This window comes from Canis lupus, chromosome 17 (assembly GCF_048164855.1).
Source record: "Canis lupus baileyi chromosome 17, mCanLup2.hap1, whole genome shotgun sequence".
In the NCBI taxonomy this organism is placed as follows: Eukaryota; Metazoa; Chordata; class Mammalia; order Carnivora; family Canidae; genus Canis; species Canis lupus.
Genome location: NC_132854.1, coordinates 42,113,028 through 42,129,511, shown reverse-complemented (window position 1 = coordinate 42,129,511; position 16,484 = coordinate 42,113,028). Strand labels below are relative to the sequence as shown.

Here is a 16,484-nt window from a genome sequence, read left to right as displayed (position 1 = left end):
TGCATTGGCCAGATTTTGTATACTGGATTGTTTAGTGCTAATAGACAGAAACCCCACTAATTCCTCTCTGAATAAATTTATTGAAGGATTACATGGATTTGAATAACACTCCCCCTGCCCCACGTCCTCCAGTAAAATAATACAACTTTTGGAATTGGATTCCAGTTATTGCTTCATCACTAACCAGGTATGTGATCTGTGGTTACCCCTTTAAACTCTGACTTGTTTACTGATCTGTAAAATAGAGAAAATAATACCAAACTCACCAGGTTACCATGAGGGGATTAAATAGAATAACACGTCTAGTTTTGCTATAGAACTTGGTGATCAAAAAGATTAATTCCTATCCAACTCAGTGAGACGCCGAGAAGCGTGCACACACATACACATGCACAATACACACCTTTTTTCTCTGTCTCTCTCGTGCACACACACAATCACAAAACAAGTAAATTCAGAACCTCTTTCCTAAACTTTCTTATTCAATTTAGTGTAGTATGTTTAAGAAACACAAGGATACTCTGTCAAGAAGAATAAATATAAGTAGTTATAGTGCTCAATGTCAGTTGAGGGGTTGTTGGAATACAATGAAAGTGCCTTACAGGCTACTAAATAATTATTCCGTGGGGAAACATGATATTGTAACATAAAATTCTTGGAATAGCTGCTGGGCTCATATATTTCCTCCTTCTGTGAATAGTCAATGTAGACTGGGTTGGGTTCCCAAAGTCATAGCCATAATATCTCACTTTAGGCCAATTATATTATCTCTCATAGAAATTGAAATATAGAACTAATTTTTTTAAGTAGGCTCCACTCCTGGCATGGAGTCCAATGTGGAGTTCAAACTCACAACCCTGAGATGAAGACCTAAGTTGAAATCAAGAGTCAGTTGTTTAACAGATTGAGGCACCTACATGCCCTGAAATATGGAACTAATTTTAAGATGGAGTGCCTTGATATTTATATTTATATGCATTCATTTATATATCAGCATTCTAATGAAGATTTTTTTTGAAACTGCAGCCGGAAGATCCACTAATGCATGATTAAATCAGTCTGCTGGTTAAAACCATAATTATATATAATTATCTATATAATATACATATTATATACATATTATATATATTTAATATGTGTATTACATGTACATACACACGCATATATATATAATTAAACTACAATGTAAAATATATTCCTTCTGTCTCTCAGTCAAAAAAATTTTAAGTACTTTTCTTATAAAGGAGAATCTTAAGAAACATTTGTGAGGCCTCTGGAAAAGCTCCTCATTGCACCCATTCTAAGGCTTAGTTGTTAAACTTCCTAGCGAAGTAAAAATTGTAGTTGCCTTCCCTCTACTTTGATCATTCTCATTTGGTCTATAAATCTCCACTCATGCATCCCATGTGCTTTGGAAGAAACTAACCCAAATCTGTGCATTCTCATTCTACAGTTACAGTAATTGCTCTTGGGGATGGGGATCTGACCCAATTCAAAGCCTAGAGGTGTCTGGATGAGTTCCTTTTTTTTTTGTACTTTTCTAGGAGAGCATCCATACATGACCTCTCTCTCTCTCTTTTGGAGATGGACAAGGAAATATATAGCCACTGGATTTTGTTAGTCATCTCCTGAGACTATAAAGAAATGCCATCCCTAAGCTGATGTTAATACGGATGGACGAGAACAATTTCAATGTCTGGCAAGTGACTGTTTTTCTATCCGTAGAATGGTACATGCTTCAGTCCTTGTCACTTCTCTAGGAAAATGTAATACATTCTATTAGCTCTAATTTCCTAGAAAAGGCAATACTTCGTGATTTCAGGCATTGTAAGATATGTTAGCCCTGGGGCTTTTCAGCTAAAAGGCATCTATTTCCTAGACCCCTTGTCCTCATATAAGAGGCATTCAAATTCCTCATCACAGGCCTTTAAAACCTATGACTAATTCCTAGGATCATCAAGAAATGTTAGCTTCTGCTACTTTTCTGACTTGGATTCCATTTTTATTTCTAGCACCTAGATTTACCTGCCTTGGTTTTTGCCTTAAGTATGCATTAATTACTCTAATGTGACTCACTGCACTCAAAAATATACACATAGAATAGCTTTCCTGTACAAGCAAAGGAGTTAGGACACTAACAACAGGAGAAGGGTTGGCACTCTTGAAGGTATCCTGAGTTCTCAGGCACAGCATGTGTGGATGCCCTTCAGTATAACAAAATCCAAAATCTGCACACATGGTGGTGATTCCTTTTGTAAGCTGGTTATATAAGCACATTCCAGTTATGTGACCAGCCTAATCTGTCAAAACCCCTCAGGCTTCACCAAAACCAGGCTCACATCAAAAATCCAGTCACTGTTACTAAATAATGCTGACAGAGTGGTGTCAGCTCCCAAATCAACTCATAGACTCATGATTACAGAACAATATTTATTTTTATTTAATATATTCCATAGCTTTGATCCAAAGGTCTTGTAATGTTCCAAGAAATCTTGGACATGAGTATATGGTCAATCCAGAATGGGTAAGAATAATTCATGCTAGGTAGTCTTGGATGTGAATGTATATCTAAAACTTATTTTAAATTATTTTTTTCTAACATGTTCATTTGAAATTAGAAAAATGACTTGGGGAAAAAAAACCCTTTATTATCACTCACATATCACCTGTTCTTTTGCCTGGATGTATGTTAGTGTCTTTTTTATAAATGAAGAAATGAAAGCTGAGAAAAGTTTAGTTACTTGTTCAAGATTTCTGGGTGGTTATAAGACCCGATTATTTAATTATTTAACATTGTTATTGAACACTACTGTGTCAGAGAATGTGGCTGTATCTGTATGTAACAAGGTGAAGTCTTCTCACATAAAATCCTGTACTCATTCAGTCTGTGGGTTTGTAATGTGGATAGTTTGGATAGTTGGAAAATAACTGTGTGATTTTCTGTACTTCTTGGATCAAAGAGAAATATGATGTCATAATCACCTAGCCTGTGTTACTAGTAGCATGGATACCTTTGGTTTAATGGTATCCTTAACAAAAGACTACATGATACCTAAAATGACCATGCCTTGTGTATATTAGCAATTCAAAAATATGTATTGAACTTAATTTTCTTTGGAAAAAACAATAAATACATTGGAATAGAAGAGTCCATCTCAAGCATGTTTATTTGAAAGAATATTTCAAGAAAAGCTGCAAAAGACAACCTAGAGGATTTATATTTAACATTTTCCCAAGATAGTCGATATTTGGTTGTTTGTTTAAAAAAATGCATTGTATTGAATTTCCACATACAAATGTATAATATACAAATGTACAATATTTACTACTAATTGTGAAACTTGCCCCAAAGGGCTAATTTCCCCCAATGCTAGTGGAGATACTTACATATAATTAAATCAATGGTAGCTGTAGTAAAATCATAAATATAGCAAATAAAATTTATAGTACAGAATCCAATAGTAACCCAAGTATTCGTATCAAAGACCATGGCCTACAAAAATGTAATGCACCTGAAGAAACCATGATAAACACAGTGTGTAGAGAATGATGCAAGTGTGCTGGTCAGTTATATTCAGTTTTGAATAATTCAGGAGGTTTTAAAAAGAGGCATAATAGGAAAAATTTATAGACATTAGGTATGTGACTATCATTAAATATTGCTAAAGTACACTCTTCTATATTTTCTATTTTATCACATGGAAATGCTAACTAAATCATCTTAGGTGTTCAGAACTCTTACAGTAACAGTAACAGGATTAGCTTTTAAATCTGATGTGTCCATCCATAAAACAACCTTTCTCACTATCCTACACTATTTAAATGTTTAACAATGTCCTATGAAAGAATAACCTGGAATGCAAAGTAGGGCATCCACTTTGAGAATGAAGCATAAGCTTCTATTTTGTCACTTACCTTACTTTCAGTCTTGAATTAACAAAGAATGAGAGCATATAAACAAATTATTGAAGTAGGTAAGATGTTGTTTCTTTTTTTTTTTTTCACTATCCACTTAAAACATTTTTTTTATTTATTTTTTTTATTGGTGTTCAATTTACTAACATACAGAATAACCCCCAGTGCCCGTCACCCATTCACTCCCACCCCCCGCCCTCCTCCCCTTCCAACACCCCTAGTTCGTTTCCCAGAGTTAGCAGTCTTTACGTTCTGTCTCCCTTTCTGATATTTCCCACACATTTCTTCCCCCTTCCCTTATATTCCCTTTCACTATTATTTATATTCCCCAAATGAATGAGAACATATAATGTTTGTCCTTCTCTGACTGGCTTACTTCACTCAGCATAATACCCTCCAGTTCCATCCACGTTGAAGCAAATGGTGGGTATTTGTCATTTCTAATAGCTGAGTAATATTCCATTGCATACATAAACCACATCTTCTTTATCCATTCATCTTTCGTTGGACACCGAGGCTCCTTCCACAGTTTGGCTATCGTGGCCATTGCTGCTATAAACATCGGGGTGCAGGTGTCCTGGCGTTTCACTGCATCTGTATCTTTGGGGTAAATCCCCAGCAGTGCAATTGCTGGGTCGTAGGGCAGGTCTATTTTTAACTGTTTGAGGAACCTCCACACAGTTTTCCAGAGTGGCTGCACCAGTTCACATTCCCACCAACAGTGTATGAGGGTTCCCTTTTCTCCGCATCCTCTCCAACATTTGTTGTTTCATGCCTTGTTAATTTTCCCCATTCTCACTGGTGTGAGGTGGTATCTCATTGTGGTTTTGATTTGTATTTCCCTGATGGCAAGTGATGCAGAGCATTTTCTCATGTGCATGGTGGCCATGTCTATGTCTTCCTCTGTGAGATTTCTGTTCATGTCTTTTGCCCATTTCATGATTGGATTGTTTGTTTCTTTGGTGTTGAGTTTAAGAAGTTCTTTATAGATCTTGGAAACTAGCCCTTTATCTGATATGTCATTTGCAAATATCTTCTCCCATTCTGTAGGTTGTCTTTGAGTTTTGTTGACTGTATCCTTTGCTGTGCAAAAGCTTCTTATCTTGATGAAGTCCCAATAGTTCATTTTTGCTTTTGTTTCTTTTGCCTTCGTGGATGTATCTTGCAAGAAGTTACTATGGCCGAGTTCAAAAAGGGTGTTGCCTGTGTTCTTCTCTAGGATTTTGATGGAATCTTGTCTCACATTTAGATCTTTCATCCATTTTGAGTTTATCTTTGTGTATGGTGAAAGAGAGTGGTCTAGTTTCATTCTTCTGCATGTGGATGTCCAATTGTCCCAGCACCATTTATTGAAGAGACTGTCTTTCTTCCAATGGATAGTCTTTCCTCCTTTATCGAATATTAGTTGCCCATAAAGTTCAGGGTCCACTTCTGGATTCTCTATTCTGTTCCACTGATCTATGTGTCTGTTTTTGTGCCAGTACCACACTGTCTTGATGACCACAGCTTTGTAGTACAACCTGAAAGATGTTGTTTCTTAAACAGTTTATCCACTATTCTAATTGGCTTCAACACCTTCATCCTAGCCTCAGGATTTACTACCTTTTAATACTTCATAAAGCTTTCCTAATATCAATACCATACCCTTTATTGTATCCTTTGTTCATTTTATGTAGTTTAAATCCTCAGAATCACAAATTTGACAAATTATTCCGTAGTAATTTGTTAAATGGGTACTGTTTTCTTTCCTCTTTTTGCTTTAATCCTTTACACAAGAAACATTGATTTGAGATAAGACTTTTGGAGAAAATTCCTTACTTTCAAGTGTAGTTAAAGTTTCGGAGACTGGGGGGCATCTGGGTGGCTCAGTGGGTTAAGTATCTAAATCTTGATTTCAGCTCACGTCATGATCGGAGGGTCATGGGATCAAGCCCCACAGGCAGGCTCTGCACTCAGCCGAAAGTCCTCTTAAGATTCCTCCTCTCTCTCCCTTGACCCTCCCCCTGCTCACTCTTTTCTCTCTTTCTCTTTCTCTCAAAAATAAAAAAATAAAAGAAGTCTCAGAGACCATTGCAGGCTTGTGAAAGAAAATAGTTTTGAGCACCAGTTTTCTTGGTGTTTCTTCATCATCACAGATGAGGTTTTCTAAGAATAACCCTGCATTTTCTCCTATAAAGGGTAACCTCATTGTTTCCGTTTTTCAGGCCAGAGACCTTTGAATCATCCTTTATTGCTGTGTCAGTTTATTGAATATGTCCCACACATTCAGCCGGTCATCAAATCCAGTCACGGCTAATGCCATTTTATTTCAAATCATCTACATCAATCCCTCTACTTTGGGCCAAGTCTCCAGCATCTTCTCCTTGAGACACTGTGATTTGCCTCCTAAGCCCTCTTTCTGATTTTTCACCTTTGCATCCCTTTAGTTTATGCTTAACATAACAATTAGAGTGATCCTCTTCCAAAGTAGGTGAGATCAAGTGTGACATCTCCTCTGTGTAGTAACATCTTCTCACAGGAAAAAGCCAGACACCTTCCAGGATCTTAGAGCATCAGTGCTTTTCTCTATCCCCGTCTCTCTGTGCCTCCTACTCACCCTCTTGCTCACTCTGCTCAGTTACACTACTCTCCATGTTTCTTAAACACACGAACACAGGCACACTCCCTCTTCGAGTCTTTTGGCTTTGTTCTTCCCTTTGTCCCAATGGGATCTTTCACAGACCTGTCTGGTTGACTAACTTCGTCCTTACCAGGTCTTGGTTTATATACCCCCTTCTCAGTATAGCAGTCCCTGGGGCATGCTGTGTGGTTCCCATTGTCTTTCCCTCTTTTATCTTTGTGCTTGTCTACTTTTCAGTGCAAATATGAAAATAACTGACAGAAACTTTTTCACCAATTGTGAAATGAATGCCCATCAATTGCAGGAACTGAAAGAATGGCCACCTTCCATACCAGGTGATGCTATGGTATTTTGGTTGCATATATTAGATAATGGTATGTTTTACCCTTTGCAAGTGTTATGAAATTTAAACACCTATCAGAAGAGGATTATTTGTGAACTTCTTAATAAGAGTCAGGGCACCATAAATAAGCTGATTAAAATTACGTAAGCCAGGAATAACATTTATTTTATTGTAGAAAAATAACAAGGAAAAGCAGTCTCCATTTAGAATTTGTGTGTGTGCATGTGTGCAGGTGAACGTTGTGTGTTTGCCTGTGATTATATCACTTTGACTGGAGCTATTATTCAATAGAAAAGTCCTTCAAATGTAATTGCAAAGTCAGAGACCTACAGGGAAATGGGGATCAAAAGCTCTCATCACTCCAGATGCTACAAAGCCTTCCCTTCCAGATGCTACCGATTTTACTCCCCAGGTATTTTTAAATTAGGAATCTGTCTTGGCTGGTGCAGGAAGACAAGAGGTCAAGCTAAATCAGATGATTCACCTAAACCTATTGAAAAAGGAAAGTGTCCTAGGAGTCTTGTTGCTATTGTAAAGGATTATTTAGTGAATCCGATTGCTGAGTTTCTAAATATCTCAGCAGTTTGACAAAACTTGATATCTTGACTTGATCAGGACAGAGTCTGAAAATAGTGAAACCTTTATCAGAGAGTCTGAAATCACAGCAGCTGCTCAGAAACAGTGATTACTGCTTCCTGTGGAAAAAGCAGAAGTATAACTGCCCTGACTAGAATACTACCATCATGTTCTGAGAACTTACTTCTCAGAAGAAACCAAGGCAACACACTCAGTTAGGTTCTTTTTTCTAAATTTTATTAATACATACTTACGAAGATAATTTTAGAAGACAGATATATTTTTGTGTGAGTTATCTAAAGACAATAAAGAGCATGATATTTTAAAATACCTCTGTCATGGATAAGGATATATTAATAAATCTTTCTTTTACTTGTTTGCTCATGGTATTGTTTATAAAGCCAAACTGATATCTTTGAAAAAAATACATTAAACTATATTTTCTTTTCTTAACTCAGAAGGGGATAATTACTGGGGCCCCTGGGTGGCTCAGCCAGTTAAGTGTCTGCCTTTGGCTCAAGTCATGATCTCAGCGTCCTGGGATCAAGCCCCAGTGGAGCTCCCTGCTCATCAGGGAATCTGCTTCTCCCTCTGCCTCTGTCTTCCCCCCTGCTGGTACCCCTGCTGTCTCTCTCTCTCAAATAAATAAAATCTTTAAAAAGGGGGTATAATTATTGACAATCCTCAATATCAAAGGTTTTTCTGTCTGACATCGCGTGTCAAATAACCTCTTTATGTCTCCTGTTCTAATCTTTGATATGAGAACTGAAAATCAGTCAATCAAATGATGGAGAAATGGACACCTGGATGTTGTGAGGACTGAATGAGACAATAGTCAACATAATGATAATATCAAGTGACTTGTATAGTTGTTGCTGTCAGTGAAGTGGGAACTATAACAACAAATGGCCTTATTTAAAGAGCTAAATAATACATTTAAGACAGTGAAGAGGTTCAAGTTAATCAGCTAACAAAAACGTCTAAATTCTGCTTTTTGTTGCTTTGCAAATTAGATCGCTTTTTAGAAAATTATGGGAAATCCCAAATTTTACTGATACACCTACCACACTGAAAAGTTTAAAGTAGCATTGTGGATATGACACAAAGAATATTGCAGGGTTTCTAATGCTCTTTATAATTTGAAATTTTTCTACGAATATGTCAACTATCCTAACATGTGAAGTCATTCTAGGGTTGTAGAAGTATAGAATTAGAAATTTTAGGAAGCTATGGGCTTTTTATGTTTTTTATCGAACAAGAACACATAAAATGCTTTGAAATAAGAATAAAAATCTGTATATATTTTAATATATTTTTCTAGTGTATTTTGAAATTGAGGAAAATATAAAATAAAATACAAATATTTAAAATATTAAATACAAAAAATAATATATGTGAAACTATAGATTATACGGTCTATAATTTCCTCCTTTAACTAAAAGACAGAGTCTAGACACTTTATGTGAACAAAGTATTTTTTGTCCCTAAATATACATTTTCCCAAACATTTTTACATTTCCAGTGTGAGATTTTGACATCTGAAAAATGTCTATACTGTTCATTGATTTTTTTAAGATTTTTTATCTTATTTATTCATGAGAGACACAGAGAGAGAGAGGCACAGACACAGGCAGAGGGAGGAGCAGGCTCCATGCAGGGAGCCCAATGTGGGACTTGATCCCGGGACTCCAGGATCACGCCCTGAGCCAAAGGCAGATGCTTAACCACTGAGCCACCCCGGCGTCCCTTACATTGATCGTTATAACCCTACAGCCTTTACCACCTGTCAGAAATGTTCATAATATTAATAACTCATTCCTTATGCTTGGATTTTCCATTTATTCTAATATCTACTAATTTTGCTACTTTCAATAGAGTGGTTTAGGAGTTGATCCTCTGATTGAAACATCCCAAATTGTTCATTAGGATAATATACATAGAAAAAAGGGAAATGTATTACATGACCTAAGAAAAAATTTAGTAATCTTCCATACCAAGAAATTACAGTCAAAATTTTAATCCTAAATGCATATTTTAAAAATGCTTATGTAATTAGTGAAGTGCATAATAAAATTTAAATTTTAAGAGACTTTAGAATTAATGTAATAAGTTACATAATTAATTTCTAAGGTCTAATTAAAATTGTAAACATCATTTTCCTGACCTGTGGAACACAGAAAAAAGTTCACGTCATTGCTAACAGTAAATTCAGTTTCCATGGTAACTTTTTCCTTTGTCTTGCTCACCATCATTTTTTCCTTTCTTATTTTTCTTCTTTTATTATTTTTTAAAAGATTTATGTATTTATTTATTTGAGAGAGAAAGAGAGCCAGAGAGAGCTGAGGGGAGGTGCAGGGGCAAAAGCGGACTCCCCATTGAGCAGGGAGCCCTATAAGGGGCTCAATCCCATGACCCTGGGATCATGACTTGAGCTTAAGGCAGATGTTTAACTGACTGAGCCACCCAGGCAACTCTTATAATGTTTTTAAAGAATTTTTACCATTGGGTGCAGGCAATGAAAAACATGCAAAATACAATTTTGTTGATTAGTCTTGAAGCATTTGAGTAATATAGTTTATACAATTTTGGAATCACATTGATAAAAATTTTCAACTTTTAATATTAGTGGGCCCTGCTTCTGGGTTCCCAGGGAAGGTATATACTTTTACCAAAGTCAGAATGACTTCACAAAATTTCAGAGCATGGGCTCTATTTCTGCCCTGAGCACACTTTGAACATCTTCTTTGTTAGCAAATAACCTAAAGGAAACATTTAAAACTAAAATTTTTACTAAAGAGTAAAAATAATCTCCCTAGGTTTGGTTCCCATACCTCCGAAACCTGCAACCTTTCATACACTAAAAGTATAAGATAAAGTTTGTGATTTTTTGAAATGTCCATCATGATGATTTGTAACTCTTGATATAATGAAAAACATATATAACCCTGTATTAAACACTCTTTCTCTGAAGCATTCTCTTCTTTGTGAAGATTGTGTATTCTGGGCAGCTGTCCTTATTTGGGCTCGAATGAAACTCTCTTCCTTTTTTCTTTTTAGAAATTCTAAAAAGTTTGTTCATTTTGTGTCAACAATATTTATCAGAAAACAACTCTGAACAGCTAAATTGCCACTATTTTTTCTTAAGTAGACATCTTGTAGTCCACAGTAAACTAGAAAATATTTCATAGATAAAAGTTAGAAAAATAGAAAAAGATGGTAATTGTCAATGTCAGTAAGAGCTTTCAAGGAATTTAAAATAAGTAGGAGTAGGCTTCCCCTCACACCCAAACAATGATGTTTTGCTCTATTACATAGAAGCTAAGGTTAATTTGACAACTGGCTTTAATATATTCTTCATGAATATCAGTTGGCTCTTATGCCATAGACAAATCTCTATAATATGAATATGAAACAATCATTCCTCACATTGCAAATTAATACTGGCTCATCTGATTATATTTTTTAAAAATTTAACTCAAGTGCATAGTTTTATAATGTCACAAATAAAAATGATTTTCAATTAATATGTAGTAATGATAAATTATTTCAAAGATGGAGATTTTTTAGGAGCAATGTTAAATGATCCTCTTATCACTTAATTAAATCAGGACATTTTGCAGTAGGTTCATGGTTGTAATAATATTAAGTCATTTGGATTACACTTTTGATTGACTATTTCTAAAAGGGAGTATTCTTAAAGTACTGTCTTAGCTTTAATGCAATATATTTTCCTAAGAAAATTCTGGGAAATGCTTTTCCTGTCATAACTATAACTTATATATCTGATTTTTGAAAATGCCATAGATTTATTTTAATTGTAAAAAAGAAAAAGACATTTATCTTTTTAATGTCAAGGATTATTAATAGTCAATTTTAAGAGCTAAATGACAAATTAATGCCTTCATAAATCAACATGGATTCTGCAGGAAAAAAAAAAAACAATTTTCTTACACATTTTTTTACGCAGCTTTAGGTGCTGTGTTTTGAAGTTGTGAAGCTTTCAAGAGACGCTCACTTTGAATAACTTCTATGATATCGTATATGATTTTCATTACCCACCGGGGCCAAAAATTTTCCTTAGAAAGTTGTATTCCTCAAGTAAGTATGCTACCTCTAATAAAATTAAGTATGTTACTGTGATTCCTAAACATGACATGGTAAATGTTTTTCAGCTAATTCATTGTTTGAGTCCCTCCCTCTTCCTGGCCAGGGAAAAGTGGAATTTGCCATCTCTGTTAAAATAAGACCATAGCTTGTTTCTGTCAATGAATATAAGCAAAAATAATAGCTCTTTCTTCTGGGTAGAAGCGTTTGATTCCTCATCCTTGATTCTCCAGATTCAGTCCATGTAAGCATGCAAGGAAATATTTATAAGGAAGGGTCCTTAAGACCAAAGCAACATAAAATGCTTAAAAGATGGAGAATGTTTGGGATTGAGAAATACATTCATTCATACATACATGAATACATACATTCATTTGCCATTGTTATAACATAGCCAGCCTACCTTGACCAAAGAACATATCAGAGTAAATTCACTATTTTTAAAAAAGTTTTATTTATTCATTCATGAGAGACACACAGAGAGGCAGAGACACAGGCAGAGGGAGAAGCAGGCTCCTCCTAAGAGCCCGATGCTGGACTCGATCCCAGATGCCGGGATCATGACCTGAGCCAAAGGCAGCCGCCCAATCACTGAGCCACCCAAGCGTCCCTAAATTCACTATTAATACATTGACCTCAACTAATGTGTTTCAATTAAATCAATAGTCAAATTCCACTTAACAATGCATCACAAAATTTGCATATATCCTTATCATTCAATTTGTTTTCAGGGTAAAATTTTTCCCTGGGCTACTCTTTTTCACATGTGTATGTTATTATAATTAGAGGAGTAATTAAAATAGTCTCTTTTTAAAAAATTATCTGCCCTTTGCAAAGAAATAAATCAGCACTCTCTAAAGTGTAGCCTTTTCTTAATTTATAATCTATGATGGAGCATCAATAACATGGAATTCCCTAAAATATAACTGTCAGGAGAAAGAATTAACATCTGTCTCATTAAACAACTAGGATGCAATAGTTTCAAATATACATAGCTACTACATTTTAGTAGCTACAATTATACCATATATATATATATATATATATATATACCTCTTATATGTTATACTTCATGTGTATTTATGACATAACTCTAATAATCTTGTTAAAATAGTGCTTTGCATATAATAAATTGGGCATTCTTACAATTTTAACAAATTTTTCTTAAAATTATATAGTTTGGAACATATATATTAAAAGAGTCAGTATATTTTATTTTTATAGGCTTATTTTCTATTTTTTAGGTAAAAATAAATATTATACCAAGATAGAGTTAAATTTGCTTTATTTAAAATGTAAATGAGGGCAGCAGGGTGGCTCAGCGGTTTAGCGCCGCCTTCAGCCCAGGGCCTGGTCCTGGAGACCGGGGATCAAGTCCCATGTCGGGCTCCCTGCTTGGAGCCTGCTTCTCCCTCTGCCTGTGTCTCTGACTGTCTCTCTTTCTCTCTGTGTGTCTCTCATGAATAACTAAAATCTTAAAAAAAATGTAAATGATATGGTTTTTTTAATATTTTCAAGCTTTTCTATAAGTTATAGCATTTATAACATTCAAAACAGAAATATATAATTATGATTATAGATAAATATTTTAAGTCATTTTTAACAAAATTATGTTTTATCTTTTATGAAAGTATGATTTTTCTTCTTCAAGCTTTTTAAAGAAATTGAATACATGAAGCAAATAACAAAAGTCATTCTATTAAATTATGTATACTTATTTCTGATCAGTTCAATAATTCCTGTCAAATTAGGTTCAAATGATCATTTTAATAATCTCCAAAAATTGAACCAGTCAGAAATATTTTGTTATTTATTTTACTATTCTTAAGTTACAATGCCTGTATTTAAAATAAAAGTATCCAGGGTGTCTGGGTGGCTCAGTACGTTAAGCGTCTGCCTTCAGCTCAGGTCATGATCTCAGGATCCTGGGATGGAGCCCAGAATTGGGCTCTGTATTCAGCAGGAAGTCTGCTTCTCCCTCTCCCTTTGTCTCCCCTCTCCTCTCCCTACTTGTGTGTTCTCCCCCTCTCTCTCAAATAAATAAATAAAAATTTTTAAGAACAAATAAAATAAAAAATATCCACAGCATAATTCATAATACCTGGCACATTTTTCCCAAATAGATATATACATGCATACATGCATATAAACAAAACAGAGATGAGTTATTCTAGATCACTGAATATTTTGATTAGTGCTGCTAATTTCAAATGACAAACACATAGAAGAAGATGACAGTTCTTTTTTTTAAATTTTTTTTTTATTTATGATAGTCATACAGAGAGAGAGAGAGAGAGAGAGGCAGAGACACAGGCAGAGGGAGAAGCAGGCTCCATGCACCGACAGCCCACGTGGGATTCGATCCCGGTCTCCAGGATCGCGCCCTGGGCCAAAGGCAGGCGCCAAACTGCTGCGCCACCCAGGGATCCCCAAGATGACAGTTTTAAAATAATAATTTTCTTTTTTTTTTAAAGTAGGCTCCACATCCAGTGTGGAGCCCAACGTTGGGCTTGAAATTATGACCCTGAAATCAAGACCTGAGAACTGAGATCAAGAGTTGGACACTTAACTGACCTAGGCACCCCTAAAATAATAATTTTTGTGTTAATAATCTATTATTACATTGTCACTAGCTCCTATAGTGATAAAAAATATGCTAGATATTGAAATTTTAAGAAATTTCAGAAACAATTCTCTAAGTTAAATATTCAGTATCAAATTATCTGAATGGGTCTACAGAATAAAAAGTGATTGGGCCAAGATGTCTGATGGATTTTGGCTTGAATAATAGTATTACTGCCTGCAGTTTAACCAAGTCTTCTTTGTCATCGATAGAAAGGGAGAAAAAGGACCTAATTTAACAAGATATTTTAAACAAGTGAGTTGCAGTTAGTAAATTACCCAAGACTCAAGAACTCTTCAATATTTTAAAATCTCTTATTAAAATAAACAAACACTTACAGTATTCCTGCTATGTTCCAAGTACTGTGCTATTCAAAGCATATAACAAATAGTGCATAAAAAGAAAATTGGAGAAATAAGGAAATTGTTACTTTATATTAATAACTAAAGTTAATGAAGACCACCTCTTTTATTCATTGTTTCATTTATATTATGAAGCAGTTTTTCATTGCTATTTATTTTTCAAGTGCCTATAACTATTCATTTATTTAAAAATATTTTATGTATAGGTTTTTTTTTTTTTTTTTTTTTTTTTTTTTTTTTTGTGGCTCAGTAAGTCAAGCACCTGACTTTTGGTTTTCAGCTCAGGTCATGATCTCAAGGCTGTCAGACGGAGCCCCACATCCAGCTCCTTGCTAAGCAAGGAGTCTACTTGAAATTCTCTCCTCCTTACCCTACTAGCACACTTTCTCTCTCATTCTTCCTCTAAAATTAATAAATGAAATCTTTGAAAAAATATTTTATGAATATACACATTCCAATCACTAGTTTAGTTAATAGGTACACCAGTGTTTGCAAATAAATAAATAAATAAATAAATAAATAAATAAATAAATCATAAATTTCGCTCTGAATAATGGTACTTACTATCTACCTGGTAATGTATCAATCAATCATTGCTACATAACGTACTGTACAAAACATATTGTGGCTTTAAATAACCTGCACTTGCTTTGCTCTCAAATCTTTAGTCATGTGGGAGATGGCTGTTCCAAGACAGTTTTGCTCCATTTTTGGAAGTCAGCTAAAGGGTCAGCTGTGGATTACTGCTGCTCATCCTGGCTAGGCTTTTCTCTGTATCTGGGAACGTGACAGGGATAAAACAGTTGACTCAACTCTGCTCCACATGGTTTTTTTATGCTCCAGCAGTCTAGTTAGGGCTTATTTATAAGCAGTCTTTGGGGAGTTCAAAACAAAGAGGAGAAATCCATAAGGTAAATTAAGGAATAGGCTCAGAACTAACACACTCAGTTTTGCACACTTGGCTGACCAAAGCATATTACAAGGCCAGTCCTTGTGAGGTGGAATAGACTCAATTTGTTGGGATGATTTGCAAAGTCACTTTGCAAGGCAAAGCAAATAATTGCAGCCATTCTTTTTCAAAATATTAAACGTAACAGTTGAAACCGACATTAATGAATCATGGAGATAAATGTACACTTTGAATAACATAATAATGGTTTTCCATTTTATCATTTGAAACCTAAGGCCTTATTATGAACATGGAAATTAAATAGGTTAAAATTTACAAATGCTGTGTATTTTGTTTAATTAATTTCTCAGTATAGTAAATACAACAAACGTCTGGGAGAACTATAAAAAATTGATAGGCACATCCCCAGGCCTGCTTTTTATTTTCCACAACATTATGCACCAAACCTAAGTACTCATTCTTCCCCTAATGGACCCAGTCATTTCTCTTATTATTCCTGACTTAAAGCTCTTCCTCATCTCCATAATGCAGAGCCAAATCTTTCCTAGCCATCATATTTTATTTCAAATTCTGTGGGGTTTTTTTTTTTTTTTCATGACAAAATCTCATGTCCATAATCTCAACCTGGCTTCTCTTTAATTTCCATAGAATATTCATTTAGATAGGATAGCATATGATCTGAAATCACTTTAATTTCAAATGTAATTCTTTATGTGTGTATCTCCTCTTTGCTACTGAACAGAAAAGTCCTTAATAGAAGGAATACACTCACTATCTATGTATCACAAAAATAACAGAAAAATCACTTATAAAAAACCTTAAAGAACTACAAAGATAAGAGCATTAGTAAAAGAGGAAGAAGTTCAATATTTCAATATAAATTTCAAGGCTGAACTGTGTATGCAACAAAATAAATTATTTAGGAGAATGGGATGAGCTGAGTAGGAAATGCCTACAGAGATGCAGAGGGAGATTTCAACAGAAATAAACCAGAATCACACCGTCTTTACCAAACACAGATGGAACTCCAG

The 16,484-nt window shown here is 34.9% G+C and overlaps 1 long non-coding RNA gene across 1 annotated transcript in view; it reads left to right on the top strand.

Moving 5' to 3' along the window:
* Window positions 1-16,484, top strand: part of LOC140608403 (uncharacterized) — a 78,116-nt gene that overhangs the window by 8,005 nt on the left and 53,627 nt on the right. The window contains exon 2 of the long non-coding RNA XR_012010424.1: window positions 11,422-11,552. This is a non-coding gene — a long non-coding RNA (uncharacterized lncRNA). The remainder of the gene's footprint in view (window positions 1-11,421; window positions 11,553-16,484) is intronic.